Source organism: Atractosteus spatula, chromosome 10, assembly GCF_055471065.1.
Source record: "Atractosteus spatula isolate fAtrSpa1 chromosome 10, fAtrSpa1.hap1, whole genome shotgun sequence".
Lineage (NCBI taxonomy): Eukaryota > Metazoa > Chordata > Actinopteri > Semionotiformes > Lepisosteidae > Atractosteus > Atractosteus spatula.
Window position 1 is genome coordinate 13,198,280 of NC_142715.1, and position 18,777 is coordinate 13,217,056.

General features: G+C 45.2%; 1 non-coding gene across 1 annotated transcript; it reads left to right on the forward strand.

The window, feature by feature from the left end:
* Window positions 1-4,096: 4,096 nt before the first annotated feature.
* Window positions 4,097-4,169, forward strand: trnaf-gaa (transfer RNA phenylalanine (anticodon GAA)). The gene has a single exon. It is a non-coding gene; the product is annotated as a tRNA-Phe (tRNA).
* Window positions 4,170-18,777: the final 14,608 nt, after the last annotated feature.

Below are 18,777 nucleotides of genomic sequence, written 5' to 3' on the forward strand. Positions count from 1 at the left end.
CACGGAGCCAGAGAGCCTGCAGGAGATCTGAATCCCCAGAGATTGGATGAGTATTAAACTTCAATGCATTACAGCTTGAGAATTCAATTGTTATCCCAACCAGTTGATATCATTTTAATTCCTAAGAGTTATGTACTTGTTTTCAGTATCTAATGTAGAAGTTGTAACCAAGTTCACTTTATGAAACGGTCTAAATGAATGATACACCGAACGTATGTTCTCTTGATATATGTAACTCTTGGTAACTGACTGAATATATACCTTTTGTATTCTGATAACCCTCTCGATAAGATCTGTTAGGTTTATATGCATATTCTATGTATTAATAAATGTATCCTCGTGTATAAGTACCTGAGTGTGTGCGTTGTTTGAGTTATATCGCATGGTTGGATTCTAAAGCCATCAAAAGAATCAATTTTGTGATTTACAGCTACAATTAATAATTGTCCCAGTAAATGCCCAAACCCTACACTGGTGCATTCAGAGAGCACACTACACCTGATTGTTCCTTAGGCTGGGACAGCAGATCATAATATGCTCTCTTAATATTGAGAGACTGGCTCACTCCTGTCTGTTCCTCAGGGTGGGACAGGAGATCACACACTGTATTATTATTATTGAGAGACGGGCTGACTGTCTGTTCCTCAGGCTGGGACAGTGGATCACACACTATTATTATTATTACTGAGAGACAGGCTCACTTTCAATTCCCCAGACTGGGACAGAAGATCACACACTGTATTATTACTGAGAGACAGGCTCACTGTCTGTTCCTTATGCTGGGACAGTAGATCACACTGTATTATTATTATTGAGAGTCTGGCTCACTGTTCCCCAGGCTGGGACAGGAGGTCACACACTGTATTTTTATTATTGAGAGACAGGCTCACTGTTCCTCAGGCTGGGACAGGAGATCACACTGGATTATTATTATTGAGAGACAAGCTCACTGTTCCTCAGGCTGGGACAGTAGATCACACACTGTATTATTATTATCGAGAGACCTGCCCTTTCCTGATTGTTCCTTAGGCTGGGACAGCAGATCATAATCTGCTTTATTATTATTGAGAGACAGGCTCACTGTCTGTTCCTCAGGCTGGGACAGGACATTCCACACTGGATTATTATTATTGAGAGACAGGTTCACTGTCTGTTCCTCAGGCTGGGACAGGAGATCACACACTGTATTATTATTATTGAGAGACAGGTTCACTGTCTGTTCCTCAGGCTGGGACAGGAAATCACACACTGTATTATTATTAATGAGAGACAGGCCCTCTGTTCCTCAGGCTGGGACAAGAGATCACACTGTATTATTATTCTTGAGAGACAAGCTCACTGTTCCTCAGGCTGGGACAGGAGATGACACACTGTATTATTATTATTGAGAGACAGGCTCGCTGTTCCTCAGGCTGGGACAGGAGGTCACACACTTTATTATTATTATTGAGAGAGAGGCTCACTGTCTGTTCCTCAGGCTGGGACAGGAGATCACACACTGTATTATTATTATCGAGAGACCTGCTCTTTCCTGACTGTTCCTTAGGCTGTTACAGGAGATCATAATCTGCTTTATTATTATTGAGAGACTGGCTCACTCCTGTGTGTTCCTCAGGTTGGGACAGGAGATCACACACTGTATTATTATTATTGAGAGACGGGCTCACTGTCTGTTCCTCAGGCTGGGACAGGAGGTCACACACTGTTTTATTATTATTGAGAGACAGGCTCACTGCCTGTTCCTCAGGCTGGGACAGGAGATCACACAGTTTATTCATATTATTATTGAGAGACAGGTTCACTGTCTGTTCCTCAGGCTGGGACAGGAGATCACACACTGTATTATTATTATTGAGAGACAGGCTCACAGTTCCTCAGGCTGGGACAGGAGATCACACTGTATTATTATTATTGACAGATAAACTCATTGTTCCTCAGCCTGGGACAGTAGATCACACTGTATTATTATTATTGAGAGACAGGCTCACTGTCTGTTCCATTGGCTGGGGCAGGGAATCACACACTGTATTATTAGTATTGAGAGACAGGCTCAGTGTTCCCCAGGCTGGGACAGGAGATCACACACTTTATTATTATTATTGAGAGACAGGCTCACTGTTTGTTCCTCAGACTGCGATAGGAGATCCCCCACTTGATTATTATTATTGAGAGACAGGCTCGCTGTCTGCTCCTCAGGCTGGGACAGGAGATCACACACTGTTGTAGTGTGCTCTCACGAGGCACCAGTTCGGTAGGGGTTTGTGCATTTACTGGGACAATTATTAATTGTGGCAGTAAATCACAAAATTGATTCTTTTAATGGTCTTAGAATCCAACCATGCGATATAACTCAAACAACGCACACACAGGTAATAATACACGAGTATACATTTATTAATATATAGAATATGCATGTAAACCTAACAGATCTTATCGTAAGGGATATCAGAATACAAAAGATATAAATTCATTCAGTTACAAAGAGTTACACATATCAAGAGGACATACGTTCGGTATATCATTCATTTAGACCGTTTCGTAATTGAACTTGTTTACAACTTCTACATTAGATACTCAAAACAAGTACATAACCCTAAGGAAATAAATTGATATCAACTAGTTGGGATAACAATTGAATTCTCGAGCAGTAATGCAGTGAAGTTGAATACTCACTGCCGGTGGGCCTGTTTTCCCACTGTTTCCGTAGTGTAGTGGTTATCACGTTTGCCTCACACGTGAAAGATCTCTGGTTTGAAATCGGGTGGAAACAGGCCAGTTTTGTTTGTCGCCACGCACACTGTTTGGGGATTCACCTTGCGCTGTGAACACTCTCCCGCTCCTCTTGGTGTGCTCATGCCACAACACAGGAAGGCTGGAGCACGTGGCTGGGGGTGATGCGCACAGCCGAAGTAACTCAGTTGGGAGAGCGTTCGACTCAAGAACTTAAGGTCCCTAGTTTGATCACGGGTTTCGGCATTTTGTTTAATCGCGCCCTTTGTTCCTCTCTCCAGCGTCCCCTGCCTAAAGTGATGCTTCCCTTTCTCAGCCCGAATCGCAAGCGAGACACCAGCAGCGGCCCCTGCCAGTTTCCGAAGTGTAGCGTTATCACGTTCGCCTAACACGCAAGAGGTCCCCGGTTCGAAACCGGGCGGAAACAGAGCGGCTTCTCTTGTCGCCACGCACAAAAGGGGATTGGGGATTCGCCTAGCGCTGTGATCGAACAGACCCACTCACCTCTTAGTGTGAGTCAAAGAGTTCTTTGTGCACGACGACTGCGCCGCCTAGCAGATACAAATGGGTTGTACAACTCTGAACTAGCAAATGGAAGAGGGCTAAACACCCTCTCTTTTAGCCCAGGTTCGATCTGTCTCCCAGAATCACCAGGGCGCACGCACACACACACACCCGTGCCGTTGAAGTGCTCTGCTTCATTTCAAAGGGCAACTCAACATTCACTCCTACCCCGAGAACAGAAAAGACAGCGTCCGCAGCAACAACAGCTCAGGTCTCTGCACAGGAGCTAAGCTGCCCCCATCTCCTCTGCTCTGCGGCTCCTGCGGAGTGGAGTGGAGTCCTGCCTGGAGCCGTGTTTGCAGGTGGCGGCTCCCCGCGCTCTGTCTGTGCGTCGTGTCCAAGAGCTCCTGGGAGGAAGAGAGAGCCCTCCCACTCGGGGGCTTTTCCACGGTCTGGGTGAGGAGGGGCGGGTGTGTCCAGTAGCTTATCGAGCGGAAGCCTGGGGCGGCGGAGAGCTGTGATCGTGCAGACCTTGAGGTGTCACCTCTTTGTCTGCTTTCCCGCCCCCCCTCCGCCCAAGTTTTGCTCCAGAGTAGCCCGGCAACCCCTCACACCTGCACGTGTCACAACCTAAGGTGTGGTCATGAGACACCCATGGGGTGCTGTTCTGTTCTTGCTAATTGTTTCCTGCCTGTCGCAGGCAGGAGTCCATGCGAGGAAGTTGCGCTGGACAGAGCTCAGAGGGCGCAGCTGGGTGGCTTTCCTTCTGAGTGACGTTCCTGCAACACTCTCCCGCTCCTCTTGGTGCGCTCATGCCGCAACACAGGAAGGCTGGAGCAGGTGGCTGTGTGCTCTGCGCACCGCCGAAATGGCTCAGTTGGGAGAGCGTTAGACTGAAGATCTAAAGGTCCCTGGTTCGATCCCGGGTTTCGGCATTTTGTTTCATCGCGCCCTTTGTTCCTCTCTCCAGCACCCCCTGCCTAAAGTGACGCGTCCCTTTCTCAGCCCGAAACGCAAGCGAGACACCAGCAGCAGTCTCTGCAGGTTTCCGTAGTGTAGCGGCTATCACGTTCGCCTAACACGCGAAAGGTCCCCGGTTCGAGACCGGGCGGAAGCAGCCTCTTTTTGCACGCTCCTGTACTTCACAGAGGTCTTGAGCGACCGGTCATTTGTTCCCAATGTATTTCCGGTGCCTTCATGCACTCTTGTACCAAACGCACGTTCCTTCTGTACGCGGAGCCGATCATTTGCAATTGGGCTGTGCCGACAGACCAGGACGAGCTCTGTCGGCTCAAAAGCAGCGCAGGACCTGCAAGAACAACAGAAAGATTAGCATCCAGTGGGGGCCTCTTAGTGAGCTCAAGATCTCATCAAGAATCGGCTCCAGCAACAGGGCTGGGCGCATTGTTCCATTCTCCGACCACTCTCGGTGTAAACAAGTCCCTCCTGGTCTCTGCTTGAAATGCACTTTCCTGCGTTTGCTTTGGTGTAACTGGCTTCCCCTGCATGGGCGAATGTGAAGAAGATCCTTAGTAAGTCATTGAAGAAAACCGAGAAGAGGTCGGAGTGGCCTCTGTCGTTTATCAACGATCCAGTCAGGCAGTACTCCTCTGTAAAGCGCCGTTCGTTCACATCGATTGGCTTTTTTTTGCCTTCATTCGCGCAAGTAGTAAAAGCAGACGCCCCTATTCTGCCGTGACCCGGATTCGAACCGGGGTTGTTGCGGCCACAACGCAAAGTACTGACCACTATACGATCACGGCGAGTTACCGATGCACACCCAGCAGGGGGGAAAAGGCTGTGCTCTCTTCGTGTGACCTAATTCGGCAAAGTCCTGACGCTGCATTTCAACTGAGCCCCAGTATACATCGACCCTTCGACACTCTGAGTGACAACTCTCTTTCGTGTTTTCTCATATTTATGTAGTTTGTTTGCATGATGCCCGGAACAGCGGGGTTGTGTGCTCCCATATGGTCTAGCGTTTAGGATTCCTGGTTTTCACCCAGGCGGCCCGGGTTTGACTCCCGGTATGGGAACGTGTCAGTTTTGCCTCCTGCTTTCCAAAAGATCAGCACCGTGTACGAAGGAGCCGCATTAAAAGCACTCGAACGTGCAAAACGCGCGAGAAGAGGGGGCGCATGTTTCCAACCGAAGACTTCTCGCGTGTGAGACGAGCTGATCATCGCTGCAGGAGGTGGGAGGGTTACTCTGGTAGACAGGGCTGACCTTTGGCAATAGGATTTATACTCTCCAAGATGATATTTGCACTTTCTGGAGAGGCGATTTTCTCCACTTCAGTGGCCCGATTTCGTCGATTGCGTGGAGAGGGCTGTAGAATGTGGCGCCGCCTTTCCTGCTCCGTCCATGACAGGCGTGCTGGTCTCTGGAGAGAGAGCACGGTCCATCAGCGCACTTTAATAAAGGCACTGGAAGCAGCTGAATCGCATTGGCGAAACTCAGCGCTGGGCCGCCGGGCAGGGTTTGCCACCGTTTCCGTAGTGTAGTGGTTATCACGGTTGCCTCACACGCGAAAGGTCCCCGGTTCGAAACAAAGCGGCTTCTTTTGTCGCCACGCACAAAAGGGGATTGGGGATTCACCTAGCGCTGTGATCGAACAGACCCACTCACCTCTTAGTGTGGCGGGATCTGCACAGTGCATGTCGCAGCGCATCCTGCTTTCACTCCAATGCGCGTCCTGATGTACCCCAGTCTCCCGCGTGACAGGTGGGGATAATCACCACTATACTAACGAGGAAGACATCGCTCTCTCCGACCCCCGGCATCGTGTCCCGACCCACCGTGCTGGAAGCCGACGCGTGCTGTGATTTCTTTACGGAGCAGAAATGACAACCGAGGAGCCGAGAGATCATTTCAGCATTTCGCGTCTGAACGGAAAACACAAACGACCAACTCGGAATGACTTGCCTTTGACGCTTATCAAAGCGTTCTTTGTGCATCGAACAGACCCACTCACCATGTCGCAGGGCTTCCTGCTTTCTCTTCAATGTGCTTCCTGATGTCGAGTCGTGTGCCGTGCGGAGGCTCTGAAAGCGAGAGCAATGAAAAGGTGCACGACGCTGTGAAAGAAAACAGAGAAGTGAAAGGCAGTCCTTTCTCTAAGGAGGTAAAAGAAAAGCGTTCTACTCCCCGTCGGAAAATCGAACCCCGGTCTCCCACGTGACAGGCGGGGATACTTGCCACTATACTAACGAGGAAGACATTGCATTCTCCGATCCCCGGCATCGTGTCCCGACCCAGCGTGCTGGAAGGCGACGCGTGCTGTGATTCCTTTACGGAGCAGAAATGACAACCGAGGAGCCGAGAGTTCATTTCAGCATTTCGGGTCTGAACGGAAAACACAAACGACCAACTCGGAATGACTTGCTTTGGACGCTTTTCAAAGCGTTCTTTGTGCACGACGACTGCGCCGCCTAGCAGATACAAATGGGTTGTACAACTCTGAACTAGCAAATGGAAGAGGGCTAAACACCCTCTCTTTCAGCCCAGGTTCGATCTGTCTCCCAGAATCACCAGGGCGCACGCACACACACACACCCGTGCCGTTGAAGTGCTCTGCTTCATTTCTAAGGGCAACTCAACATTCACTCCTACCCCGAGAACAGAAAAGACAGCGTCCGCAGCAACAACAGCTCAGGTCTCTGCACAGGAGCTAAGCTGCCCTCATCTCCTCTGCTCTGCGGCTCCTGCGGAGTGGAGTCCTGCCTGGAGCCGTGTTTGCAGGCGGCGGCTACCCGCGCTCTGTCTGTGCGTCGTGTCCAAGAGCTCCTGGGAGGAAGAGAGAGCCCTCCCACTCGGGGGCTTTTCCACGGTCTGTGTAAGGAGGGGCGGGTGTGTCCAGTAGCTTATCGAGCGGAAGCCTGGGGCGGCGGAGAGCTGTGATCGTGCAGACCTTGAGGTGTCACCTCTTTGTCTGCTTTCCCGCCCCCCCTCCGCCCAAGCTCTGCTCCAGAGTAGCCCGGCAACCCCTCACACCTGCACGTGTCACAACCTAAGGTGTGGTCATGAGACACCCATGGGGTTCTGTTCTGTTCTTGCTAATTGTTTCCTGCCCGTCGCAGGCAGGAGTCCATGTGAGGAAGATGTGCTGGACAGAGCTCAGAGGGCGCAGCTGGGTGGCTTTCCTTCTGAGTGACGTTCCTGCAACACTCTCCTGCTCCTCTTGGTGCGCTCATGTTCATCGCGCCCTTTGTTCCTCTCTCCAGCGCCCCCTGCCTAAAGTGACGCTTCCCTTTCTCAGCCCGAAACGCAAGCGAGACACCAGCAGCAGTCTCCGCAGGTTTCCGTAGTGTAGCGGCTATCACGTTCGCCTAACACGCGAAAGGTCCCCGGTTCGAGACCGGGCGGAAGCAGCCTCTTTTTGCACGCTCCTGTACTTCACAGAGGTCTTGAGCGACCGGTCATTTGTTCCCAATGTATTTCCGGTGCCTTCATGCACTCTTGTACCAAACGCACGTTCCTTCTGTACGCGGAGCCGATCATTTGCAATTGGGCTGTGCCGACAGACCAGGACGAGCTCTGTCGGCTCAAAAGCAGCGCAGGACCTGCAAGAACAACAGAAAGATTAGCATCCAGTGGGGGCCTCTTAGTGAGCTCAAGATCTCATCAAGAATCGGCTCCAGCAACAGGGCTGGGCGCATTGTTCCATTCTCCGACCACTCTCGGTGTAAACAAGTCCCTCCTGGTCTCTGCTTGAAATGCACTTTCCTGCGTTTGCTTTGGTGTAACTGGCTTCCCCTGCATGGGCGAATGTGAAGAAGATCCTTAGTAAGTCATTGAAGAAAACCGAGAAGAGGTCGGAGTGGCCTCTGTCGTTTATCAACGATCCAGTCAGGCAGTACTCCTCTGTAAAGCGCCGTTCGTTCACATCGATTGGCTTTTTTTTGCCTTCATTCGCGCAAGTAGTAAAAGCAGACGCCCCTATTCTGCCGTGACCCGGATTCGAACCGGGGTTGTTGCGGCCACAACGCAAAGTACTGATCACTATACGATCACGGCGAGTTACCGATGCACACCCAGCAGGGCGGAAAAGGTTGTGCTCTCTTCGTGTGACCTAATTCGGCAAAGTCCTGACGTTGCATTTCAACTGAGCCCCAGTATACATCGACCCTTCGACACTCTGAGTGACAACTCTCTTTCGTGTTTTCTCATATTTATGTAGTTTGCTTGCATGATGCCCGGAACAGTGGGGTTGTGTGCTCCCATATGGTCTACCGTTTAGGATTCCTGGTTTTCACCCAGGCGGCCCGGGTTTGACTCCCGGTATGGGAACGTGTCAGTTTTGCCTCCTGCTTTCCAAAAGATCAGCACCGTGTACGAAGGAGCCGCATTAAAAGCACTCGAACGTGCAAAACGCGCGAGAAGAGGGGGCGCTTGTTTCCAACCGAAGACTTCTCGCGTGTGAGACGAGCTGATCATCGCTGCAGGAGGTGGGAGGGTTACTCTGGTAGACAGGGCTGACCTTTGGCAATAGGATTTATACTCTCCAAGATGATATTTGCACTTTCTGGAGAGGCGATTTTCTCCACTTCAGTGGCCCGATTTCGTCGATTGCGTGGAGAGGGCTGTAGAATGTGGCGCCGCCTTTCCTGCTCCGTCCATGACAGGCGTGCTGGTCTCTGGAGAGAGAGCACGGTCCAACAGCGCACTTTAATAAAGGCACTGGAAGCAGCTGAATCGCATTGGCGAAACTCAGCGCTGGGCCGCTGGGCAGGGTTTGCCACCGTTTCCGTAGTGTAGTGGTTATCACGTTTGCCTCACACGCGAAAGGTCCCCGGTTTGAAACAAAGCGGCTTCTTTTGTCGCCACGCACAAAGGGGATTGGGGATTCGCCTAGCGCTGTGATCGAACAGACCCACTCACCTCTTAGTGTGGCGGGATCTGCACAGTGCATGTCGCAGCGCATCCTGCTTTCACTCCAATGCGCGTCCTGCTGTATCCCGGTCTCCCGCGTGACAGGTGGGGATAATCACCACTATACTAACAAGGAAGACATTGCTCTCTTCGACCCCCAGGATCGTGTCCCGACACAGCATGCTGGAAGCCGACGCGTGCTGTAATTCCTTTACGGAGCAGAAATGACAACCAAGGAGCCGAGAGATCATTTCAGCATTTCGCGTCTGAACAGAAAACACAAACGACCAACTCGGAATGACTTGCTTTTGACACTTTTCAAAGCGTTCTTTGTGCATCGAACAGACCCTAACACCTCTTAGTGTGGCGGGATTTGCACAGTGCATATCGCAGCGCTTCCTGCTTTCACTTCAATGCACGTCCTTGTGTACCACCGGGTTTATAAAATTAAATTCAGGCACATTCGAAGTGCTATGGTGTTGCTCTGCTGTTTTAAATGTACCTCTAAAGCATTTAGTTCTGTTAACTACCAAATGATTTGTACTAATTTTATGTCAATTTCAGGAAATCCAGAGGTCTTCAGACTTGTCGTGGCTGTTGAAGAAGACACCTTTTGAATCTCACCCAGGATTTCTTGAGAGATCATTCAGCGAGCGAGTCCTCCCTCTGGACTCCGCACTGAGCTGAAAACTGCGCGAATTCCATTGTATAACCGAGAAAAACACTGATGGACATCGACATTTGATGATTACAAGATTACAAGAAATTCAAGAAACACAACAGTCCGAACACCGGTTTGAATCCTGAACGCTTAATTTAAGAGACAAAGCGAAGGATACGACCTGTAAACTCTCTTCATGTCTTACAGTTTATGATAAAAAAAAATCTTACTTTCATAATAATTTCGTGCTGGTGATAGATTATTTATTGAATTTTATCAAAATCACAATTCCAAACATTTTGGGTTAAACAGTTATTCACATACTCTAACGAAGAGAAACGTTAGTGCCTTCCGGTGTGTGAGCCAATTTCTCAAAACAATATTTGTTAGTCTCTCAGGAGGCTGCATAAGGTGTTTAGAGATAGAATTTCTAAAAGGCAGGCTCCCTGAGCTTAACATCAAGGCAGAAAAAATGTTTTGTTTTCTCTACAGAAATGCTCTTTAAATTTCAGCATAGTTACAACTCCCTTTATAAAGGGTGTGCACAGTTATAGAACCAAGGCATTGAAAGGTTTTTTTTAAATTGTTGTTCCAAAAAATGTTCCATTTGTTTTCTTTCTTAATGTTGTTGATTAAAAGATCTTATTAAATGGGAAAAAATCTGAATGTGAAAAAAGGTTAAAATGCTATTGAAAAAATCAGTAATGTGAGGAAAGATGAATTGTGGGAGCCCCTCACCTCCCCATGTCATGCTGTATTTCTCAGTCATTCTATTGGGAGTGGTGCCGTCGCCTGTGGCTGAAGTCTGTTAGTAGACATTCCAGACGGGTCAGGTATGACTGCGCTTCGGCACAAGAGGAGACATGTGACTTACGAGGATCCCGACAGTGGCACTTTTCTTTCAGTGCCCGGATAGCTCAGTCGGTAGAGCATCAGACTTTAAATCTGAGGGTCCACGGTTCAAGTCCTTGTTCGGGCGGCTGTGTTTCTCTTAAGTGTATTATAATTTTCATTATAAATCGTATTTTATCTTCCACTCTTCTAGCTGTACTGTGGTTATTTTAAAAGTTCATTACTTGTATTTTCTTTAGTGTTTCCTTTCACAAACCGAAAATGTTCAAGACTATTTTGTCACCGCATTCCACGTAGATAATCACAGGAAAAGTAAAAGAAACGCAGTGAGGAGCTCACACAGTGAGTACTCTTGAATACAACAAGAGGAAAAGCACACACTGCACATGTGCTGAACATCACGTCCGAGTTTACAGTGACAGGAGAGATTGGAAGCGAAGTAGTTTTTTTATTACTGGCTCGCTGAACGATCTCTCAAGAAACCCCAGTTGAGATTCAACAGGTCTCTAACAATCACGTTCAAAAAGGTGACGATACAATTTTATTTTAACTAAGTAGCCTTAATGGCAACACAGTGTTAGGAGTTCGGCTTTTCTTATTTCTTCTGCAGAACCAGCGGTATCGGAATATACTGATCCACATAATAAGCGCTGTCGGTTTCTGATCGTTTTTATTGAGCGCTGCTCTAAACTTTTCATTTGCTTGTGCTGGTTTTCCTCATGAAAAAAGACATTTCTCTTATTACATGATTTCACTTTTTTTCTTATCAACGAGGAGAAAGAAATAAAATATATAATTAATTATAAGAACCACAGGCAAGATGGCTGGTTGTCTAAGGCGTTCAGGTCGCAGTTTCCTCTGGAGACATTTGTTCAAATCGTACTTCTGACGAGTACTCTTTTTCTCGTTAGAGTAGAAACGATAGAAGCCTTAAGTGGGAAAAAAATCACAACATGTCGCATTTCACGTGTTCAATGTTAATTGTCTCAGTGGTTGCCTCGGTGATTGATGGCTCTTGCAGGGTGACGGCCAACTTCTTCAGAGAGAGAGTCTCCCATTCACGGCTTTTCTTCATCAAGAGCCGAGGCAACAGAGACAGACTTCGAACTGACATGAATTACTTCATGAGCGTTTATGACCGTCTTTAAAGAGCTTAGCGAAGTCGAAAACGTCTTTGGAAAAGAGGAAATGTCTTCTGACAGTAAACAGAGCTCACGCTCAGTTCCGGACAAACGCTCCTCGTTAGTACAGTGCTGAGTAACCTCGCTTGTCGCGCGAGAGACCGCGGTCCGTTTCTGTGACAGGGCGCTGGTTACATTTTTTAACAACCTGACTTCATTTAGAAGGTGTGTACTGTGTACTAAGTTTCGGACTAGTTAGTGCAGTAGAATATGGAGATCATCTCCAGCTCTGAGCTCAACTGCAACAAGCAGTCGTGCTGAACAAAGTCAGAGCCCAGCTTAACCTGTGCTCAGTGTGGTGCTCAGGACTCAGGTGTATTGTTGTGGTTATAATTAGCACAAACTGCAGGGGCTCTGAATCAGAACATTTCAATTTATCTGATCAGTAAATTAAAATGCAGGACACATTAATATAGGATTATTACTGTGTCTCTGTCCTGTTTGTATATAACCCAATGTCCCTCACAGTTTAAAAGATACCAGTAAGGACACCTAACTCATAATTCGGTACTCATTGCAAATAGTCCCAAAACAAGCACGTCCAACAGCTGCGGGGTTGAAGGTGAACATGTATCGTATTGTAATGGCTTCTATTTCCACTGATGAATGAGACAGTTTCATGAGGAGATCCTACGCACAATTAAGCGAACACATCGCTATTTCGGTCTGATGTAGAGGCTCCATTTGTGTCAGCAGTACTATAAATGTAAGTCTTATACACTTTCAGGGGCTGCATCTGTAGCGCTTCATCTAAGAGGACTGTTTTACTTTACCGCACGGTTACATTCACCCACCCAATTTATTCTCAGAATACCCAATGGCTCAATAACCCTGTTTTCCCCTGGGAACCACCAGTGTACCGTCTCATTCCATTCAAAAATATAACAAATTTATTAAATTAATATATTCAATGAACTGTGTAACACAGAGCTGGAAAGGTGAAATCAGGATGGCTGAGCAATTGAGCAACTGCAACTGTTGATCAGGATGGCTGAGTGGTTAAGGTGTTGGCCTTAAAACCTAGTGAACAATTGTCTCTGTGGGTTCAATCCCTGCTCCTGTAATTTTTTTATTTGCTTTTGAAGTGACAGAACACTTTGAAGATTTTCACTCTATTAAAATATGTATTTACTAAATTTCAGTTCTCTTCACTCCCTGGGATAACTGAACTCTCACCATCGCATCCTGAAGGCTTTACATGCATTAGCTGTGATACAGCTCCTAATAAAGACAGAATGAAACTGTATCAATAATAAATGACATGTTTTAAATAAACGTTTATTGATAAACTTCATTATTAATAAAAGTGGTGTGACAGGAAAGCAAATTGAATATTACAATGATATTCCAAGCAACTGATGTGTGCCGGAGCCAAATGTCATCAACTGTGGGCTTTGTAAATTGTTTAAAAATTGTAAGTGAAGTTGAGATAATTAACAATTTGTTGATTCCTGCAGTTACAGATTAAAACGTGAGAAGATTTTCTCTGGGTTTATCTCTGTCCGAGAGCCTGATGTGAATATGCTGAACGCGGTGTCTTTGATTTATGTACTCGAACAACCAAAGAATCCCAATCTCGTCATCCTATGGTTTGTCAAACCAACCGAGTCCAGAGGGAGGACTCGCTCGCTGAACGATCGCTCAGGAAATCTCGGTTGAGATTCAACAGGTGTTTCTTCAACAGCTACGACAAGTCGGAAGACTCACTGAAGTCCAAAAAGATCAGCCTCTGTGATGCAGTGTCCAGTGACACTAACTGTCCTACTGTTCTCTGCTAATGTAGAGGGTGAATGTAAGGTTTCTTTCTTGTAAAATATTTTCGAGCGTATTTTTGCTGCTGAAAATTAATCTTGTGCATTTGAATGAATTCCGATATTGTCACCTAATTCTATACATTGTTTCATCAGACTAGAACATTTAGAGGAGCTCAACTGCATTAATTAATTGCATAGTGATAGTATTTCTTGCCGTTTAAATACGTCAGTCAAAAATGTAGAGAAGGTGCTCCTATTTTCACCATTATAAGAACTGTGATGCACCAGTATTATTTACTCTCATAAAAGTATTGTAATTGTATTGTTCTGTTCCGTTAGTCTTGAGTGATACAAATCTTCTCTTTTACTGCACTACACTTCTCCAGAGGCCAGTTCAGCACACAAGGATCCTCAGTCAAACAAACACTGCAATCACTTGTTAAAAGCCATTTCTCATCCTTTCTCTTAGTGTTGGTGCTACTATTGTACGCAAAGGAGGCGACTTGACAATGAAAGGTGTGATCATCTTAAAGACAGTTTTCATGAAGGTGTGCGTCGTCAAGCTCTCCACTGGCAATTGACCGGGCTTGTGAAGAAACCAATCTCATTCAACAATCATACAAATTGCACAGGTTAAGGCACATGAAGCGAAATCCATGGGCTAATTGACACAAAACAATGTCGCTTCACATTATCCGCAAAGCTGTTTTGCTTGTTGACCACCTCTCCTACATTACAGTGAGCACATACTGTATATTTCAGTTCCTTCTCTTTTATTTTCCTTACTATTTGACTATCCCTTTCCCCCATGTGGAGATGTATCCACAGCCAAAACCCCGTGTTTCGCCCTACGTTTGTGCCAGTTTTACAGTTGGTGTAGGAGCCTGCCTTAGAGAGGTCCAGTGGCACAGCTGGTCAGTGTGTGTAGCTGTGCACAGTGGAGTTATAATGAGGTTGTGTGTTTAAGCCTTGCCTGGAGCATTAAGTCTTTTGAACGTTTTCCACCCATAAAAAGTTAATTCGCCGTAGTAGTTTCACTGTGACTTTGCAGGTAAAATATTCTTAATGAGAATAATATTCTGTATATAAATAAATAACTGAACTAGAAAATATTGGAAAGAAATGGCTTGTCACACTATTCACAGCAGGCACTCAGACAGAGAAATGTCCTGTCATTAAAGAAAATTCATGAAGAAGAGGAGTGACATCATTGCAAAGGCGATATTTTCTGATGGCTGTTTTGGTTAATAATCATTTGCGTGGGAATTACTTCTGTCATTATTACTAATACTGATAAAAACAGAGAACTCACAGCTCTCTGGACGTTGGTCTGGACTCTAGAAAGTCTTTTTATTTGCAAGCGGCTCTGGAACTCAACACCTGTTGATGGGTCACTTCTGTCAGACACATCAGTGGAACCCAAGCCCACCTACACACACATTCACACACACTAATAGATATACCGTACGCCTACACTCTCACACACATTTACACTCACAGACACATCACACCTTTATACACACAATAAGACACTCACACACTCACATATATACACTCACAGACTCACAGATACACAAATAGACACTATATACGCACATAGACACCGTATACACTCTTAGGTACAGATACACTATAACTAACACTAATGCAGATACTGCTAATATTACAACAGTAACACTATTACCAAAACTTACACTATCATTGTTACTAACACTGACAAAAACTACTACTAGACTAATAATACTTATAATAACAGTAATACTCATGAAAATTAACATGATGATGATGAGTGTTAATACTCTGACACTAACACTATAAGTATCACTAATATTACATAAATACTAGCATTAAAACTAAAACTATCAGTAATGCTATCATCATTAATACTCACATAGACACTACACACACTGACAGACATGCCCACACATACACTTACAAATATAAAACTACACACTGACAGACACCACACACTCACGGACACAAACCATACACACACATTCTCAGGCATGCATTCACAGAAACAAATAGACACTACGCATACTCATAGACACACACTCATAGACACCAAACACTCAGAGACCCCACACGCTCACACACTAACAGACACAACAAGCTCACAGACACATACCCACACACTCACAGACACACAGCCCACACACACACACAGACACCACACACTTCCAGACACGCACCCACACACGCACAGATACCACAAACACACTTATCTACAGATACACGATAACTAACACAAATATAAATACTACTTATACTTCAACGGTAACACTATAATTATAATTAATATTAACATGAATATGAACATTAAAACTAAAACAATCAGTAGTGCCACTGTCATTGATACTCACATGAACACTAGCATTAAAACTACCAGTTGTAATCTCACTAATATTAACATGAAGACACTGATATTAGTATTAGTTGCTACCCATGACGTCACACCGCTCTCTGTGACAAATGCGAGACACTTAGACGCGAGGAGTGACGGGGCGCCTGTTGCCGTGATTACCATTCTTATGATTTATAAACACTGGAAATATGCATTTAAACTGTTACTTACATACATTTATGAACTTGAAATATCATTTTCTAGCTCTAGGATACAGTTACCTAAATAATAATATGAATAATCATTGTTTATTTTCGGATTGAACATTATTAACCCTAAACGCACTATGGTAATTGGTTGATACAGTCTTTATTAACCGTTTTCTAGATACTTAAACAGGGTCAAGAAATGAATCAGTACTCACCAATCGGTGAAGTTAATCGATTTTTCTACGGTTCTTCAGTTGAAATAATTGGTTGTCGATAGATAAGTGATCAATAACTCTTCTCCGTGCACTCTGTGCACCTCCCGTGGTCTCTCTCTCTCTGATCCCGGCACTCTGGCTGGTGTCTGTAACGTCACAGTGCTTATTCTGACAGAGCAGAGCGCGTCTCTGCTGCTTTTGAGTGTCTTTTTCATGAATGCCAGAGGTACTCGAAATGTTGCAAAAAGAAAAGCGTTTACTTAACAGATTAATGTGTTACAAAGTGTACCCGTGTGGAGCAGTAGAGAACGAGCACGAGTCCCTGAAATAAGCGCTTTCAAGGGTTTTACACGAATCATCAGAGTATAGAAGCCAGGAGGATCAGACTCATGTTCCTGGAGGTTAAAACATGTATCCTGGTTTTATTTCCACCCAGCTCTCAGCTCTATAGGAAGTCTGATGATTTAAATTAACTGTATAACTGTTACAAGACTTCATCTAATTGTACATTTATAAGACTGTCTGTGAGACACTTGTGAGAGCAGCTGAATCCCAGGGCTGGTGTAGAATCACACACAGACAGGTCTTCTTCTGTTTGATCTGAGTCCCACTGCTCAGAGCTACAGACTGGTCAACTGGTCACTATTGTAGTCACGACCATCGGCCTTTGGCTACTAATAATCAATATACTGATCAGAGTGTCAATACTGGTGTTTATAACATAAATACAAAGATAATTCCACACTCACTTGTGTTATAAAACACTTAAAAAACATGTTTGGAGCCTGATATACAGTAAAGAAAGTAATACTGAAGGGCTGGAAGTCCTGGAAAGGGTTAATAGAACCTTCTTGCTTCCGACCTGGAACAGAGCCCAGAGCCCAGTTCACAGAGAGGAGAACCAGGAGCTCTTTTATGTCTCTAAGAGGGCTGGGAGATAGGATAAAAGGGGGAAATGTGACTTGTGTCCAGGCTGTTCTGTCTGATATTGTTCATGTAGCAGCACTGATTGTCTGAATATCTTCTGGTTCTGGATTGTGAGGATAGAGAGCAGTACGGCGTTGATTTTTTATTCTGCCTCTGAGAATTTTTCTTCTTTGCCAAGTGGTGTTACATCCCCTTCAGATACTCTGCACAGACTGCCAGAGTGAGAGAAGAGGAGAGAGATGGACAGATAAGAGCACACACAGCGAGAGAGACATACTGTACGTCTTGATTTACTTTGAAGCAAGTGTTCATTTCTTTTCTGGAACAAGTTGTTTCTGAACTTCAAGAAATTCATACAACTTCTAAAAGATAAAATACAAATCTTGCTTATCAGGACAGAAGAAATACTGCAAGAAAAAGCAGGTAATGTTTCTCCTTTTAATGAAAAGTGGAGCAAAACAACGGCAGTGCATCTCCGTCGGCTTGATTTAGTTTAATACAAGTATTCACTTCCTTTTTTGGAAATTACAGCCTGCGAAAGATGAAATAAAGTTCTTGGTTATTCTTGGTCAGTGCCGAAGAAATACTGCCGGCTGGCAGGAAAATGCCAGCATTTTATTTTCTTTAACTACAAACGTGTGAATGGTGAAATGCAACGGGAGTGTTTCTCTGTACAGCTATTAAACAAAGGGCTGGTGGTTCAAGCCCACTCAGGGACGCGCTTTGGATTGTTTCAATGTGAACATAATCTCCGCTAAAAACCCTCTTGAACTTTGCAGGAAATGAGTGTGTTTTAAACCATTTTCACGTGTGGAATTTTATCTTCAGCTGGCTGTAGGGAGAATGCCTTATACACCCTTTGTGTATCCTTAGCAAAAATATTTTAAAATTATAACACAGAGTTGTTGGAGAACTTGACAATCCTTGACAATCATTATTAAATGAGCACTGTACAAATGTACATTGATATTTTTGTTGTATGTACCCTAATTTTAAAATATATAAACATAATTGTGCTGATATGGATGTTCATTTGAAGGATTTGAGGAATCTATAAATCTATAAAGGATCTCAGAACAACCAAAGAAACATTTGGGCATCTGCGTATTTGTAAACGCAGACGTCACTGAGCACTTGGTCTTTTGTAGTACAAATCATCACAGGCTGCTCTACAAGGGCGTGTCTTCAAGATCGTTGAGAACCAAAGCTTCTGCCTTCCTGGCTACTGATTCTTTCGTCGTTAATTCCCAAATCTTCAATGAGAATCAGTGAAACGAAAACCAAACACATGTACACACTCGCGTCCTACCGTGAAAGAAAAAATGATGGAAGCATTTGAGAAAAAAACAAGAGTAGTCTGAACAGCTCCAGCCTATCAACTGCTCTACAAAGTGATCGCTACCTCCACCCCCAGTTTATAACACTGAAAATGATTCAGGAAGCACAGCAAAGTTCTAAAAGCAGTGGTTGAAAAGCGTCTAGACCTATTACTTGTTCATTTGCGACATACAATTTGTACGATCTGGTTG